This window comes from Gorilla gorilla, chromosome X (genome assembly GCF_029281585.2).
Source record: "Gorilla gorilla gorilla isolate KB3781 chromosome X, NHGRI_mGorGor1-v2.1_pri, whole genome shotgun sequence".
Lineage (NCBI taxonomy): Eukaryota > Metazoa > Chordata > Mammalia > Primates > Hominidae > Gorilla > Gorilla gorilla.
In genome coordinates, this window is record NC_073247.2 from 146,680,943 (window position 1) to 146,697,948 (window position 17,006).

Sequence of the window (17,006 nt, forward strand, 5' to 3'; positions counted from 1 at the left end):
ATAAAGTATCATCACAACTGATTTTGCATGAGTCCAGCAGAATTCTTAAAGACTAAAAAATAAACACAAAGTAAGTTTCCATGATTTCTGGAGAAAACCATGAGAATCACTTTTACACTCATGTCAACAATACTTTATTTAGTGCCTTCTTGGCAGCATGGGTGGGAGAGTTCTTTTAATCTTTTTTCTACTGAAACCAGAAACAAGCTAAAATGTCTTGAAAGGAGGCCGAATGACCACACATGCTAAGCAGTCCTTGGAATTTTTTTATGAAAATGTGAAGTCAGTAAGTAGGGCTTTGGCATGTGAGTGGCACTGTGCCTCTCCCTCCTACATCAAGTACACACGCTTTGTGAGAGCTATTCTCCAACTTCAGAGGCTTTTTTGGATTCCCTCTGGGTTCCTGAATATGTTCCAGATAGCTATAACTGACAGAAGTCTGAATGCCTGATAAGCGTGATGTTTCTGTATTTATTTCCTAATCTCATTTTAATCAATATTCTTATTTACCAAGCACACCAAGTGTGCCTTTTTTTTTTTTAAGAGACAGGGTCTCCCTATGTTGCCCTGGTTGGATTTGAACTCCTGGCCTCAAGCAATCCTCCTGCCTCAGCCTCCGGAGTAGCTGGGACTACAGGCGTGCCCCCACAATTGAAACATAGCTTTTAAAAATAAAATGCAAAAGCTAAAATGTACAATCAGAGAAAATATCTGATTTTTACCCTGTGGATCACACCTTTAAAATAGACTATAAGCCATTTAACAGTTTCAAGTTCAGGTTCTCATACATTCAAAGAGAAATAAAACGAATGAATGATTTGGTTTTACCAGCTATTGAGGCTCATATGCTCTGATTCTGATAGAGGCCTTTCCAACTTCTATCAAATAGGAGCTATATAGTCATGTATGCAAATGTTTATTCTTTTCTTTCAGCTGGACATCTATTATATGCCAAGAACTATGTCAGAAGCTGAGCAGAGATACAAAGATGAATAATGCACAGGCTCTACTCTCAAGAAGTTCAAGTCTAATTGACAAGCAAAAATATTGAAGCTACCTCTATTATAATAGATACTTGTAAGGATACCATGGTATTTATGGTGCTAGAGAATCAGAAGACTACATGAATAATTCTACCTGTAAGAAAGGCCAGGAGTTGGCCGGGCGCGGTGGCTCACACCTGTAATCCCAGCACTTTGCCAGGCCGAAGCGGGCGGATCACTTGAGGTCAGGAGTTTGAGACTAGCCTGGCCAACATGGTGAAGCCCCCGTCTCTACTAAAAATACAAAAATTAGCCAGGCATGGTGGTGGGTGCCTGTAATCCCAGCTACTTGTGAGGCTGAGGCAGGAGAACCACTTGAACCCGGGAGCAGAGGTTGCAGTGAGCCAAGATCACACCACTGCACTCCAGCCTAGGTGACAGAGCAAGACTCTATCTCAAAAAAAAGAAAGGCCAGGAGTTGATATTTGAGGTGGTCTTGGAAGAAAAGAAGGGTACACACTTAAGTGTTGAGGGGAGAGCATTCAGACCAAGGGAACAACAAAGGCACAGAAACATGAAGGTAAAAAGGAAAGTACTTAATGCATAGGCTGCTTCAGATAATCATTCTACTTTATTTCCATACTTTATAGCATGAATGTAATTAACAACAGTGTCGGATGTGTTTTTGTTTTTTTGACTGAGCTGAAAGCGCCTATCAACATTTTCTTAGTAAAGATATTTAACATTTGTATAATTCATAAGAGATTATAAACTTTTTATTAATTATATAGACTGAATGAATTAATATACTGTATGTAAAGCTCTTGAATAACACTTACTAAAGGCCAGGCAATGTTCTAAGTGTTGTTGTTATTATTATTATTTAATTATGAAGAGACCAGACTGAGACAAAAACAAAAACAAGGTTGAAGCCTGGCGCCATGGTGGCTGACGCCTGTAATCCCAGCACTTTGGGAGGCCGAGGCGGACAGATCACCTGATGTCGGGAGTTCGAGACCAGCCTGACCAACATGCAGAAACCCCATCTCTACTAAAAATACAAAATTAGCCACGCGTGGTGGTGGGCGCCTGTAGTCCCAGCTACTCGGGAGGCTAAGGCAGGAGAATTGCTTGAACCCGGGAGGCGGAGGTTGCAGTGAGCCGAGATCGCTGGGCAACAAGAGCGAAATTCCGTCTCATAAATAAATAAATAAATAAATAAATAAATAAATAAATAAAACAAAAAACCAAAGTTGACAGGCCTCCTGCCTCCTAGGCCAGTATTCTTTCCACTATACTGTCTGTCCACTTCAATAAATAAAACTAAGGCTAGATGCGGTGGCTCATGCCTGTAATCCAAGCACTTTGGGAATCCAAGGTGGGAGGATTTATTGAGCCCAGGAGTTCAAAATCTTCCTGGGCAATATGGCAAAATCCTGTCTCTACAAAGAATACAAAAATTAGCTGGGGGTAGTGGCACATGCCTGTAGTCCCAGCTACTCAGGGGGCTGAGGTGGGAGGATCATCTGAGTCCAGGGACATTGAGGCTACAGTGAGCCATGACCATGCCACTGCACTCCAGCCTGGGTAACAAACTGAGATTTTGTCTCAAAAAAAAGATAAAATAAAACAGAACTAAGATTATCAAGTTCCTGGGTTTATACAAAAAAAAAAAAAAACAAACAAACTAAGATTATTCTAAAAGGCTTCCGATTAAATAATTCTAATTTTGCATTTTTATTTCTTCTACTCAAAAGCATACACATTTCTATTGGGATAATGTGCTCTCAGAAGTTTGATGTGTTCTCTTTTTTTTTTTTCAATAAAAAATGGTAAGCTGTATAATTACTATCTTAGGAAGCATTAGGAAGAGAACATCCAAATTTGGCATCACAAAATTATATGCACCATCTCATTCTAAAACTCTGTCGAGATGAGAATTTAATTTAGGATAAAAGGTGGTATATCTCTGATTTGTGGAGGATAGATTAATCAATAAATGTTGGCTAAAGCAGGTATCTATCTAGAAAAAAATAATTTATCTTTCACTCCTTAATCAGGGAAAATTCTAAACAGATAAACTTTTTTTAAAAAAGTAAAATTAAAAAATAATAATAAAGCCATAAATACTCTAGAAGAAACAATGAGAAAAACAAACAAAAAAACCTCAGGCTTTCTAACAGTGATGTAAAAACAGAAACCAAATTGTTTTTTTTTTCACTTAGAAATTGTCCCTGGCTGGGCATAGTGGCTCACGCCTGTAATCCTAGTGCTTTGGGAGGCCGAGGTGGGCGGATCACCTGAGGTCAGGAGTTCGAGACCAGCCTGACCAACATGGTGAAACGCCGTCTCTATTAAACACACTAAAATTAGCCAGGGGTGGTGGTGTGTGCCTGTAGTCCCAGCTACTTGGGAGGCTGAGGCAGGAAAATCACTGGAACCCGGCAGGTGGAGCTTGCAGTGAGCCAAGATCGTACCACTGCACTCCACCCTGGGTGACAGAGTGAGACTCCATCTCGAAAAAAAAAAAAAAAAGAAAGAAAGAAAGAAAAAGAAACTGTTCCTGAAGGCCAGGCTCGGTGGCTCACGCCTGTAATCCCAACACTTTGGGAGGCCAAGGCAGGCAGATCACGAGGTCAGGAGTTTGAGACCAGCCTGGCCAACATGGTGAAACCCGTCTCTACTAAAAATACAAACATTAGCCAGGCATAGTGGCGTGCGCCTGTAATCCCAGCTACTTGGGAGGCTGAAACAGAGAATTGCTTGAACCTAGGAGGTGGAGGTTGCAGTGAGCGAGACTGTGCCACTGCACTCCAGCCTGGGCAACAGAGCACAAATTTGTCTTGGGAAAAAAACAAACAAACAAATGAAAAACTGTTTCTGAAGACAGAAACAAACAAAAAATGATAAATTCATCTGTATAACTTTTTAAACTCTGCATGGCAAAAAAACTTTACTTCATAGAAAAGGGACATAGAAATTGTCCTTGAACTTACAAAAGGATGTTTAACCTCACTCACAGCAAAGGAAACCCAAACTAAAGCCATACTATGACACAATTTTTTACCTGTCCCATTAGTAAAACTCAAATTTTGATAGCATATGATGGGAACGATCAAGCATGTGCTTACATTGCTTGTGGGGAGGTGAATTGGCATAACCACTACATGTGCCAAAATTAAATGCACATAGCCTCAGTTCCAGAGATTGTACGTCTAGGGATTTATCTGGCATATATATTCCCCTTTTTGTGTGAAGTCATGTAGGTGAAAGGTTTCTCTGCAGTGCTGAGGGTTAAATAAAATGATTTATGTGAAACAACATGGAACAGAACTTGGCACCCAGTAAGAGCTAGTTTTTTGTTGTTAATAGCAAAAGACTGGAAACAAGCCAGGGGAGGTGGCTCACACCTGTAATCTTAGCGCTTTGGGAGGCCAAGGTGGGCGGATCACCTGAGGTCAGGAGTTTGAGACCAGCCTGACCAACACGGTGAAACCCCGTCTCTACTAAACATACTAAAATTAGCCGGGCGTGGTGGTACACACCTGTAATCCCAGCTACTAGGGAGGCTGAGGCAGGAGAATCACTTGAACCCGGGAGGCGGAGGTTGCAGTGAGCCGAGATCATGCCACTGCACTCCAACCTGGGAGACAGAGTGAGACTCCATCTGAAAAAAAAAAAAAGAAGATTGGAAACAGCCCAACTGTCCATTAAAAGAGGATTCATTAAATAAAGTACAGTCTATCCATTCATTGGGATACCAGATATCAAGAGGAGACTGGGATACCAGATATCAAGAGGAGACTATGTAGTTGGAGATGGACTGATCTTCAAGTGGTAGTGTTAAGTGAGAAACGCAAGGAGCAGTGCAGTGTGTAATGCATGCTGCCATTTGTATAAAAAGGGAGATAAGGCCGGGCGCGGTGGCTCACGCCTGTAATCCCAGCACTTTGGGAGGCCGATGCGGGCGGATCATGAGGGCAGAAGATCGAGACCATCCTGGCTAACACAGTGAAACCCTGTCTCTACTAAAAATACAAAAAAAAAATACACCACGCCAGGCGTCGTGGCGGACGCCTGTAGTCCCAGCTACTCAGGAGGCTGAGGCAGGAGAATGGCGTGAACCCGGGAGGCAGAGCTTGCAGTGAGCCAAGGCTGCGCCACTGCACTCCAGCCTGGGCGAGAGAGACTCTGTCTCAAAAAGAAAAAAAAAAAAAAAAAAAGGGAGATAAGAATATGTAAACCTATTATCTTGGATATGGGTGAAATTCTTTGGAAGGATATCCGCGTTTGTCCCTGGAGAGAGAAATGGGGGTGGGAGGAATTTTTCTCTGGATATCCTTTTGTATCTTTTGAATTCTGAAGTCTTTGAATACTTATTAAAAAAAAAACGAATATTTAAAAAAAAAACAAATTAAGTAACAACTCTACTAGGGCCTACTTTGAAAAAGGTGCCTGTTTTTGAAAACACAAGAGGGAATTTAGAAACAATGTGAAAAATCTCTGTTAACTGTATTTTCTAGTTTATAATCCTCTAAAAACATATTGAAAACCTTAAACTATGGGCTAAACAGAATAATTTCAATTATTTAAAATAATTTACATGCAACAGAAACATAATGAGAAAAAGATTTAAGATAACTTGCAAACTTAAGAACATGTATAACTCTAACGTGAAACTATTTGTTTTAAAAGAGTATGAAATGGTTCATAAATCTGACTGGGAAGTCAAAATTAACCACACAGACAAATGCTAAACTCTTGGTTCTAACTTTAAGAAGAAGTTAGTCAACAGAGGTCAAAGTAGAAATTTTACTTTTACTATCTTTGAATAATGCCACAGTAGAAATTCTTTTTCTTTTAATTTCAAAGCTTTCTCTTTGTGAGTTGAACATGTACACATTTTCCCATGAATCACGAATGGGCTATCTCCTTGTTACTATGAAAGAAGTGTTTAATAATTTTTGAGCAGTATACTATTATTTCTTTTCCTATCTCTGTTCCCATTTATCACTTTTTTTTTTTTTTGAGACGGAGTTTCGCTCGTTACCCAGGCTGGAGTGCAATGTCATGATCTTGGCTCACCACAACCTCTGCCTCCCGGGTTCAAGCGATTCTCGTGCCTCAGCCTCCCGAGTAGCTGGGAATAGAGGTGCACGCCACCACGCCTGGCTAATTTTTTTTTTTTTAATTTTTGTAGAGACGGGGTTTCACCATGCTGGCCAGGCTGGTCTTGAACTCCTGACCTCGTGATCCACCCACCTTGGCCTCCCAAAGTGGTGGGATTACAGGCGTGAGCCACCGCGCCCAGCTTATCTTGGCTAAGCTATAAGTTGCATCCTAAACTCCAACCAGTGGAAATTAGGGAAGAATTAGCACCAGGTCAACAGAGCAATATTAGCAACTGTGCCAGTGAACATAATAAGGTGTAACACCTGCCATGAATTGATAGTTTTCTGGAGACTAACACTTTCTCTTTGCTGCAGTCCATATTACAAAATGATAAAGTGCAAAAATCCTGGGGAAAGATTATATATTAAACTGGTAAAAACTTACTGCAAATCGGTTTATGAGGTTGCTTTCCAAAAGTCAAGTGCACACCAAGTCAGAGTTAGTTGGTTCCCACTTTTCTAATTTGACAGATGTGGGAAGCAGGCCCAGGATGGTTAAGAGACTTATGCAAGGTTGCACAGGGTATTGGTGGCAGAACTCTGGTCTCCAGGCTTCCACTTCCTTATACAGTCATCCCTTCTATGTCTCAAGTAAGTCCTGCCTCGGCCTGGCGCGGTGGCTCACGCCTGTAATCCCAGCACTTTGGAAGGCTGAGGCGGGCAGATCACCTGAGGTCAAGAGTTAGAGACCAGCCTGGCCATCATGGTGAAACCCCGTCTGTACTAAAATACAAAAATTAGCTGGGCATGGTGGTGCATGCCTGTAATCCCAGCTACTCAGGAGGCTGAGGCAGGACAATTGCTTGAACCCGGGAGGTGGAGGTTGCATTGAGCTGAGATCGCACTACTGCACCCCAGCCTGGGCAACAGAGCGAAACTCCATCTCAAAAAATAAAAAAATAAAAAATAAAGTCCTGCCTCCCTGATGCTGACTACCACACATGCCCTAATCTGTAGCAATTGTCCCTGCTTATCAAGAAGATCAGAGTTCTCAAAGGATGATCCAAAATTCAAGTCACAACTAAGTCTGCATTATCTTCATTTGTGTTTCCTTTTCAGTTTTATAAAGAAAAATCAAGAGACAATTTCACTTACTGAGTGGCACACACTATTTTCCTGATGATGAAACAGCTATAGTTGTCAGGAACTATTCATCAGGGCATTAATAACGAAGGTTTGCTGCATTCTTCCTCTCTGGACAGCAAAATTTTACTCATTTTTCAAAACCTAATTCAAATTCCCCTTCCCTGGCTGGGCACAGTGGCTCACGCCTGTAATCCCAGCACTTTGAGAGGCCGATGCGGGCGGATCACTTGAGGCCAGGAGTTCGAGACCAGCCTGGCCAACATGGCGAAACCCCGTCTCTACTAAAACTACAAAAAAATTAGCTGGGCGTGGTAGTGCACACATGTAATCCTAGCTACTCGGGAGGCTGAGGCGGGAGAATTGCTTGAACCAGGGAGACGGAGGTTGCACCCAGGCTGGAGTGCATTGGCACGATCTCAGCTCACTGCAGCCTCAAACTCCTGGGCTCAAGTGATTCTTCCACCTCAGCCTCCCAAGTAGCTGGGACCACAGGTTAAGTGCCACCACTCCTGGCTAATGTTTTTAAAAAATGTATGTAGAGACAGGGTCTCCCTATGTTGTCCAGGCTGGTCTTGAACTCCTGAACTGAAGCAATCCTCCCACCTTGGCCTCCCAAAGTGCTGAGATTACAGGCATGAGCCACTGCACCCAGCCAGAATGGAATATTTTGACATTTGTTTTGTGTGCATTAATTTTGACTTCTCAGTTAGATTTTAGGTACAATGCCATATTGTTGTTTGGTGGGATGCTTTTGTTTTTTGCACCCCTCACAGGCCCAAGGTCAGTGCTGGGCACTTAGCAGATAGCTAAAAGCTTACCAGTTATCCTACAGATGTCTACTAATAACTGTCTCCTCCACTGGGGAACATTCCCCCCACCACTCGCCCGTCATAGCTGAACACACTTTGTCTATACAAGACAAGCAAGGGATCCTAATTAGAGGAGCAGTAAATCTTAAGTGGCTGCTCACCATGGGTTGGGGTAAGAGGAGAACAGAGAGAATCAGCACTCCCAGTTACCTCTCTTCCCCTCTTCTCCCCTCCCCTCCTTCTGTTTCCCTCTGATTTTCCCTGGCTCTTCAGTGCCTAACTGTGCCAGCAAGCATTTAGAAATCTGAGGCTCCAACACACTTCTGACCTCACAGGCAGAGAGCGCAGCTGAGATCTGGTGATACAGGAAACTGTCTTGTCTTCCTCCCCTGTACTAAAGGCACAGAAAAACAATCCTGAATGAAATTATAAAGAAAACCTTATGTGTGCACACCACCTTGTGACCAGTTTGCAAACTACTTTGACACAAAAAGAAGCATAAACACTCTGAGATATTCACACATGCCTGCCACTACCATCAATCCAAGGAGACCAGTACCCCAAAGTATGATGGTTTTTTCCATTTTCCTCACTTTGCATTGACCAGAGGAATGAAAAGATAAGACTTTGAGATAAACAGGAATCCATTTTACCACCATAGATACAAAACTTAGAGACCGTTAAGGAGCACTGAAACCACTTTCATAGCATTTTCTCATTTGCACCCCGCAACCTGTATTTAGAAAGAGGAGGCTGCAGGCCGGGCGCGGTGGCTCACGCCTGTAATCCCAGCACTTTGGAAGGCCGAGGCGGGCGGATCACGAGGTCAGGAGATCGAGACCATCCTGGATAACACAGTGAAATCCCGTCTCTACTAAAAATACAAAAAAAAATTAGCCGGGAGTAGTGGAGGGCGCCTGTAGTCCCAGCTACTCGGGAGGCTGAGGCAGAATGGCGTGAACCCGGGAGGCGGAGCTTGCAGTGAGCCGAGATCCGCCACTGCACTCCAGCCTGGGCGACAGGCAAGACTCCCCAAAAAGAAAAAAGAAAGAAAGAGGAGGCTGCAAGAAGCAAGTGAAGTAAGTGGATCGAAGTTTGAAAACAGTTAAGGATGATTCAAAGTACAGCCTTCACCCAGAAACTGGTGACCCATCTGCTTGGTCACAGTGTACCAGCTACTTAACTATCTCTCCCTGGCTCTTGCTGTTTACTCTGATTAAGGTTCCCAGCTCCACCTTCAGGTCAGCTCCCTTTTATCTGGGCACAGGGGCTATCTCCTTCTTCCATACTCTGTGCAATCCTTGCCAATGACCAACTAAATACTAAATTGTTAAGAGCGATATGTTATTTTCCTTTAGTCTCACTAGCATTAAAACCTCCTTCCCTCCCACTTCATAAACTCAGTTGGCCTCCTCTGAATTCCCAGTATTGTTTATTGGGGTTTTTAATTGCTGGCATTTTCCTAAAGTCATAACAAGTGATGTTCTAATGTTTACTTTCTACTTTAATGTTCATTGCTTAATATTTGACACTTTTGTTTTTATATATTTTCTAGATTTTTGGTATGCTTTGCTATTTTAACTAATGGGATTGACTGCTATAAATAATATGTAGTGATTGGCTCTTCTATATTCAAGATGTAAAAGTTGAGTAGTATACATTTTAAGATTTTTTAAAAAAAGAATACCCTAATGTCTCTTTGAAAACAATTCATATTTTCAAATATGTTATTTACAACCCGGTTATAATTAATGTGTTGTTTCCATGTTTTACAACATCTCAGTATGTCCTCATTTCAAGATGCGCAATTCTCAAAGCAAAATCCATATTATATGATTTTATATATATATGTTGCTACATGAAACACTCAGAAGTTTTAGAATCACAAATTCATGGCCGGGCGTGGTGACTCACGCCTATAATCCCAGCACTTTGGGAGGCCGAGGTGGGCAGGATCACCTGAGGTTAGGAGTTCAAGACCAACCTGGCCAACATGGCGAATCCTCATCTCTATAAAAATACAAAAATGAACTGGGCATGGTGGCGGGCGCCTGTAATCCCAGCTACTTGGGAGGCTGAGGCAAGAGAATCACTTGAGCAGAGAAGGCGGAGGTTGCAGTGAGCCAAGATCGCACCACTGCACTCCAGCCTGGGCAACAGAGCGAGACTCTGTCTCAAAAAAAAAAAAAAATCACAGATTCACTCAACAAACATTTCCTGAGCACTTATTATATACAAGGCACTGTGCTAGGGAATATGGAGACAAGATGAAAATATTTTGTCAGCCTTCCAAAAACTCAGACTAGCAGGAAAAACAGATATACAGCAGTAATTAAGATATGATGTGAGCAGTGTTAAACTGCTGATAGATATAAAGTGCTCTGGGAGCATAAAGAAAGTGATCATCTGCCTTAAGGCTAGTCTGCAGTAGAAGTGGAGGGCCGGGTGAATTCCAGGAAGAATGTGTGTAGAAGCATGAAAGGGATGCTTAAAATGAGCTTTGGCATTGCATACGGTTAAAAACAGCAAATATGGGGAGAGGGTCAAGTTTCGGCTAGAAAGATAAGTTAGAGGCAGATTGTGCAAGATTTTGTGAACGTTTGGGGGTTTAGACTTGATTCCCTATGCCAGTGGTTCTGGCTTGTTAGAAACACAAATTCTTGGTTCTCACCCTAGACCTACTGAATCAGAAATTCCGGGATTGGGGCCCAGCCATCTGTTTTAACAAGTCTTCCAGGTGATTCCGATCCACACTAAACTTTGAGAACCACTGCTGCAGGCAATAGGAAACCACTTAAGGATTTTTCTTTTTTAAATATAGGGATAAGGTCTCGCTATGTTGCCCAGGCTGGTCTTGAACTCCTGGCCTCAAGCAACCTTCCTGCCTTGGCCTCCCAAAGCACTGGGGTTACAAGTGTAACCTACGATTTTGCCTGGCCTTAAGGATTTTAAGCACAGAACTGACCAATTCAGATTTGAAGTTGGAGAGGGGTTGCCATTGACCATTCAAGCACAACACCTGACTCCTGAGTAGTTACTATAAAAAATTAAAAAACTGTTGAATGAATGTGGCATGAAGAAATGATGAGGGCCTAGGTTAAGGCTGCAGGAATGGAGAAGAAACAGATTTTAGAGATGTTTTACATGTGACCCAATTCAACCAGGTGACTAGGATATATCCATACAAAGGTGTAACTGAAATGGTTTTTATATAAAAGAAACCTGCAATTGTGTGGAATATATTGACTGCTAGGCTTGAAAAAAGTGGTCCTCATAGAACCTGGAAAAAGGGAAAGTCAAGAGCAAGTTCTTTGTGTTTCCATATAGTCAATAGCAAAGCTTGCCTTGGCTTGTACGTGAGTCTTCTGGTCTGTTTGGCAGTTCTCACTGAGAGTTAGCAAATTGCCATTCATGCTCATAGAAATCTTTTGAGTTTGGTTGGTGTGAATCAATCAGTGAGACTGACAATTTCTTGATGTGCCAATGAAATTTTGAACCTGGAAAAGCTGAAAACCAGACATTGGTTCTGGTGATCTAACCAAGGTACTGCTAAAGTAAGACACTGCTAGAGCCTTCCTTCTTAAAAAAAATTCTAACTTCATCACTAATAACGTGGTCTGCCTAATCCAGGAAGAAGCTGGAATGAGTAAAAGAATCAGACTTTGTTTTCTGCCCTGAAGGTCAAGAAAGTCAACTGAAACTGTTATTTCTAATTTTGGAGGCAGGATTTAGCTGAGGCCATCTTCAATTTCCCGATGAAAAGAGGTATAGGTCAACCTATATGGTTAAAATACCTAATGAGAATTTTGCAGGGTGCAATTCCTATTTCTTTTTCTTTTTGAGACAGAGTTTCGCTCTTATTGCCCAGGCTGGAGTGCAATGGTGCCATCTTGGCTCACCGCAACCTCTGCTCCCAGATTCGAGCGATTTGCCTGCCTCCACCTCCTGAGTAGCTGGGATTACAGGCATGCGCCCCACGCCTGCCTAATTTTGTATTTTTAGTAGAGACGGGGTTGCTCCATGTTGGTCAGGCTGGTCTCAAACTTCCAACCTCAGGTGATCCGCCTGCCTCGGCCTCCCAAAGCTCTGGGATCACAGGCACCTGCCACCATGCCCAGCTAATTTTTCTATTTTTAGTAGAGATGAGGTTTTGCCATGTTGGCCAGGCTGGTCTTGAACTCCCTCAGGTGATCCACCTGCCTCGGCCTCCCAAAGTGCTGAGATTACAGGTGTGAGCCACCACTCCCCACCTTTTTTTTCTTTTTGAGACAGGGTCTCCCTCTGTCACCCAGGCTGGAGTGCAGTGGCATGGCTTCAGCTTAATGCAGCCTTGATCTCCCGGGTTCAAGCAATCTTCCCACCTCAGCCTCTCAAGTAGCTGGGACCACAGGTGCCAAGCCACTATGTCCAGCTAATTAAAAAAAAAACTGGCCAGGCGCGGTGGCTCATGCCTGTAATCCCAGCACTTTGGAAGGCCGAGGCGGGTAGATCACGAGGTCAGGAGATCGAGACCATCCTGGCTAACACGGTGAAACCCCGTCTCTACTAAAAATACAAAAAATTAACTGGGCGTGGTGGCAGGCGCCTGTAGTCCCAGGTACTGGGGAGGCTGAGGCAGGAGAATGGCGTGAACCCAGGAGGCAGAGTTTGCAGTGAGCCGAGATTGTGCCACTGCACGCTCCAACCAGGGCGACGGAGACTCTGTCTCAAAAAAAAAAAAAAAAAATTTTGGCCAGGCACAGTGGATCACGCCTGTAATCCCAGCACTTTGGGAGGCCGAGGTGGGCAGATCACCTGAGGTCAGGAGTTCGAGACCAGCCTGGCCAACACTGGGAAATCTCTACTAAAAAATACAAAATAAAGTTGGCTGGGCGTGGTGGCTCACGCCTGTAATCATAGCACTTTGGGAGGCCGAGGGGGGCGGATCACTTGAGGTCAGGAGTTCGAGACCAGCCTGGTAGACATGGTGAAACCCTGTCTCCACTAAACATACAAAAAGTAGCTGGGCATGGTGGTGCACTCCTGTAATCCCAGCTGCTCGGGAGGCTGAGGTGGGAGATCGCTTGAGCCCAGGAGGCAAAGGTTGCAGTGAGCTGAGATTGCACCACTGCACTATAGCCTGGGTGACAGAGCAAGACCCTGTCTCAAAAAATATATATATTTTTGTAGACATGTAAAATGTCTATATATTCCATTTTAAACTTCTTTAAAAACAGAAAAAGAATAGTAGCAAATTACTTTACTGACCTATTAGGGAATGGAATGGCTTCTCTGATCATTTCTTAACTGTTAGTTTTCAGAAAATGGAGTTAAATGTAAAAGCTCTCTAAGAAAAGAAAAATAAAACACTTGGGAAGCAAATGTACATAAACAATTTAAGGAAGAAGCATGCATTGTTTTTACAAGCTATTTGTTCTATTGTCTATTTTTGCCTATAAAGGAGTAACTTTATACTGAATATTGTCCATTACATTTAATTATATATTATTAATACATGTATGGAGAATCTATCACAGCTATCCCTTACAGAGTTGAAAAACTCCAAAATTTCAACTCTCCTAGTATTTAGGTATACCTGTTGTTTTAAGAGTTCAAGAAATGCTTCAGAAATTAGTTTAATCTCGCATCCTGATTGGGTATGTAGACGTGAACAACTTGAAAGACACATTTGGCCGTTTCCTGTTTTCCAAACTTCCCACTACCAACTATAAGTGTAATCTAAAAGTTGGTATCCACTCCATATTCAATATCCTGCATATAGTCTTTTCTAGGCAAACAGATTTTCCAGTACTCAGAGTAAGTGTGGACAAGATATTCACCAAGAATATTAAATCCCATGTGTGCCTTGCCTGAAAAAGTAGACTTTCTCCTTTCTGTCTGGAATTCACATTAAGAATGCAATGCACTCTGAAAGAACAGGACTGCTTTTTAGGCAAGATCCAAAGGACACAATTTTTCACGTTTGAGTCCTCTTCTTATCTCCCTCAAAGGTCAATTTTCACTTAGCATTTGTCCTCTCGTTCCCCGACGTGAGATCTCTCAGATTCTACTGGGGCAGATCTGCTACTTCAGCTGGAGAGGGCAGATGTCAATTACTTTCTTTCAAAGGGGGAAACCGCAGAACATTGATTAAGGGCAGGAGGGCTGGAGAGGGAGTACAAAATGGACTGTCCTAGGACTTCAGCTCCACCTGATTGGGGCCCAGCCTTCCCAGCCCACGTCCCCACACCGGCCGCTCCATGTGAAACCGGTCATGTGAGCCTGTTTACAGCAGAGCAGCTGGTGCAACCATCAAGATCCGTGCAGAGGTCTGGGGAGGGGGAAGGATACAGGCCACGCACCCCCTACACCCTACCCCATTTTTCCAAGAAGGCGTTCGCTCTCCCCTCCCCGCCTCTCCACCCTACTTTCATCTCCCTCCAGGCAAAGAGAGTAAAGCTGAGGCTATCCCGGGACGCCTCGCTCCAACCCTGCCGATTTCCTTCCAGTTGCTCGCTGGGGCAACCGGCTAGGCTGGAGGAAGGGCGAGGACGGTGTCACCCCAAACGGGGAGTCAACTTCCCTCCCCCAGCCGTCCTCGGTGCGTCCACCGAAGAGTTGTCCCTAGAGCCGCATCCCCGGGGCAACCGAACTCCGTCGGGCAGGCACCGAGAGGCTCCTGAGCCTGCCTTTGCCCGGGCAGGAGCGAGCTACACACCAGCTGGCCAGACCCCGGGGCCGGGCGCCGCGGGCGGCGGAGCCACCGCCAGTCACACACGGGACAGGAAAGGATCCCCTCCGTCTCCTCCCCGCCGCCCACCCGCATCCCGGCGCCGCGGAGCCCCGCTGTCAATCACAGAGCCAAGCTCCGGCTGTGGGGATGGGTCATTCTTTGGCGGGGGGCTCTCAGCCACTAACTTCCACATTTTCCCGAAGTCAGAGGAAGTGGGTGACGGGACGGTGGGGGACTCTCACCTCGGCAACACCGGCTTCCTCGGAAAGCAGCTGCGACTGCTCCTCCGCTCCTTTGTCAGCGTCTCTAGGCTGCACTGCCTGCTGGGATACCGGAGGACTCAAATGCCACCTCTCTCCGCCCTAGAGGATGAGCCGCGGCTCGGGGGTGGGAGGCGGGAGGAAGAAGAGGTGGGGCTGGGGGCGGGGCCGGAGCCTGGGGCGGGGCTTCGGCCTTGCCACCTGGCCTCTTGGGGTTTCTTCATTCATGCTCTAAACTTCTTCCTTCTCTGTCCTCTGATCTGCCCCTCCCCTCCCGCCTCCCCTTGAAGAGACAGACTGGAGGCTCTCACAGAGGGCCATCTCTCTCTGCGCTCCTTAGGCAGTCCCTCTTGCCTCCTGTCCTGTCTCACTCTCCTGCACACACGCACCCAGTGAGTACTCAAGGCTAGTGGCTTCTATTCATACTTCCGAGACATGTCTTGTTGACCGCCTCAGGCTCCACCCCATCCTCAGAACCTGTTTAGGCCCCATGACTTTTTGCTTGGACTCCTTCAGTAGCCTCCTGTTTGAACTCTGCTTTCACTCTTACCTCAGTCTAAACCATCTCCCAGAAAGCAGCCAGAGGTATCGATCTAAGATGTACACATGACCACGTTACTTTTCTCCTTAAAATCTTTCAGTCTCAACAGTACCTACAACACCTTAGCATGGTATATAAAGTGGGCCAAGGCAGGCAGATCCCTTGAGGTCAGGAGTTCAAGACCAGCCTGGGCAACATGCTGAAACTCCATCTCTACTAAACATACAAAAATTAGCCAGGCGCTGTGGCTCACGCCTGTAATTCCAGCACTTTGCGAGGCTGAGGTGGGCAGGTCACTTGAAGCCAGGAGTTCGAGACCAGCCTGGCCAATATGGCAAAACCCATCTCTACTAAAAATACAAAAATTAGCCAGGTGTGGTGGTGCATGCCTGTAGTCCTAGCTACTCCGGAGGCTGAGGCACGAGAATCGCTTGAATCTGGGAGGTCCAAGGCTGCAGTGAGCCAATATCATTGTGCCACTGCACTCCAGCCTGGGTGACAGTCAGATGCTCTCTGAAAAAAAAAAAAAAGAAAAGAAAAATAGAGGTTGTACATATTTTCGGAGTTCAGGTGATATTTTGATATCTTCATATAATGTGTAACAATCAAATCAGAGTAATTAGGATACCCATCACCTCAGAAGTTTGTCTTTTCTGGCCGGGCACGGTGGCTCAAGCCTGTAATCCCAGCACTCTGGGAGGCCAAGGCGGATCACGAGGTCAGGAGATCGAGACCATCCTGGCTAACAGTGAAACCCCGTCTCTACTAAAAAATATTAAAAAATTAGCCAGGCGTGGTGGCAGGCACCTGTAGTCCCAGCTACTAGGGAGGCTGAGGCAGGAGAATGGTGTGAACCCGGGAGATGGAGCTTGCAGTGAGCCGAGATTGCGCCACTGCACTCCAGCCTGGGCCACAGAGTGAGACTCCATCTCAAAAAAAAAAAAAAGAAGAAGTTTGTCTTTTCTTTATACTGAGAACATTCAAATTTTTCTCTTCTACCTATTTTGAAATATACAATAAATTACTGTAAACTACAGTTACCCTATTGAAGTATCGAATACTAGCTCTCATTCCTTCTGAAACTATGAAACTACTAGAAAAACATATTGGGGAAATGCTTCAGGACAGGGCAAAGATATTTTGGGTAAGACTGCAAAAGCACGGGCAACAAAAGCAGAAATAGACAAGTGGGATTACATCAAGCTAAGAAGCTTCTGTACAGCAAAGGAAACATTCAACGAAGAGAAGAGACAATCTACAGAATGAGAAAAGATATTTGGGATCTTGGCTTACTGCAGCCTCAACCTCCTGGGCTCAAACCATCCTCCCACCTCAGCCTCCCGAGTAGCTGGGACTACAGGCGCATGCATTCATAGCTAATTTTGATATTTTCAGTAGAGACGGGGTTTCCCCATGTTGGCCAGGCTGGTCTTGAACTCCTGGC

At 44.5% G+C, this 17,006-nt stretch overlaps 1 protein-coding gene across 7 annotated transcripts in view; it reads right to left on the reverse strand.

Annotated features, from left to right (window-relative positions):
- Window positions 1-15,619, reverse strand: part of MOSPD1 (motile sperm domain containing 1) — a 28,204-nt gene extending 12,585 nt beyond the window's left edge. Inside the window, exons 1-2 of one of the 7 annotated variants that reach the window (XM_055376037.1) lie at window positions 15,004-15,619; window positions 13,297-14,121 (exon numbers count right to left, since the gene is read on the reverse strand). The gene's annotated coding sequence lies outside the window, so the exon portion shown is untranslated. Of the gene's footprint in view, window positions 1-4,528; window positions 4,651-13,296; window positions 14,122-15,003 lie in introns of those variants that run through there. The other 6 variants (XM_055376036.2, XM_055376038.2, XM_004064895.3 and 3 more) reach the window with 6 other exon arrangements.
- Between the last annotated feature and the right edge of the window lie 1,387 nt (window positions 15,620-17,006).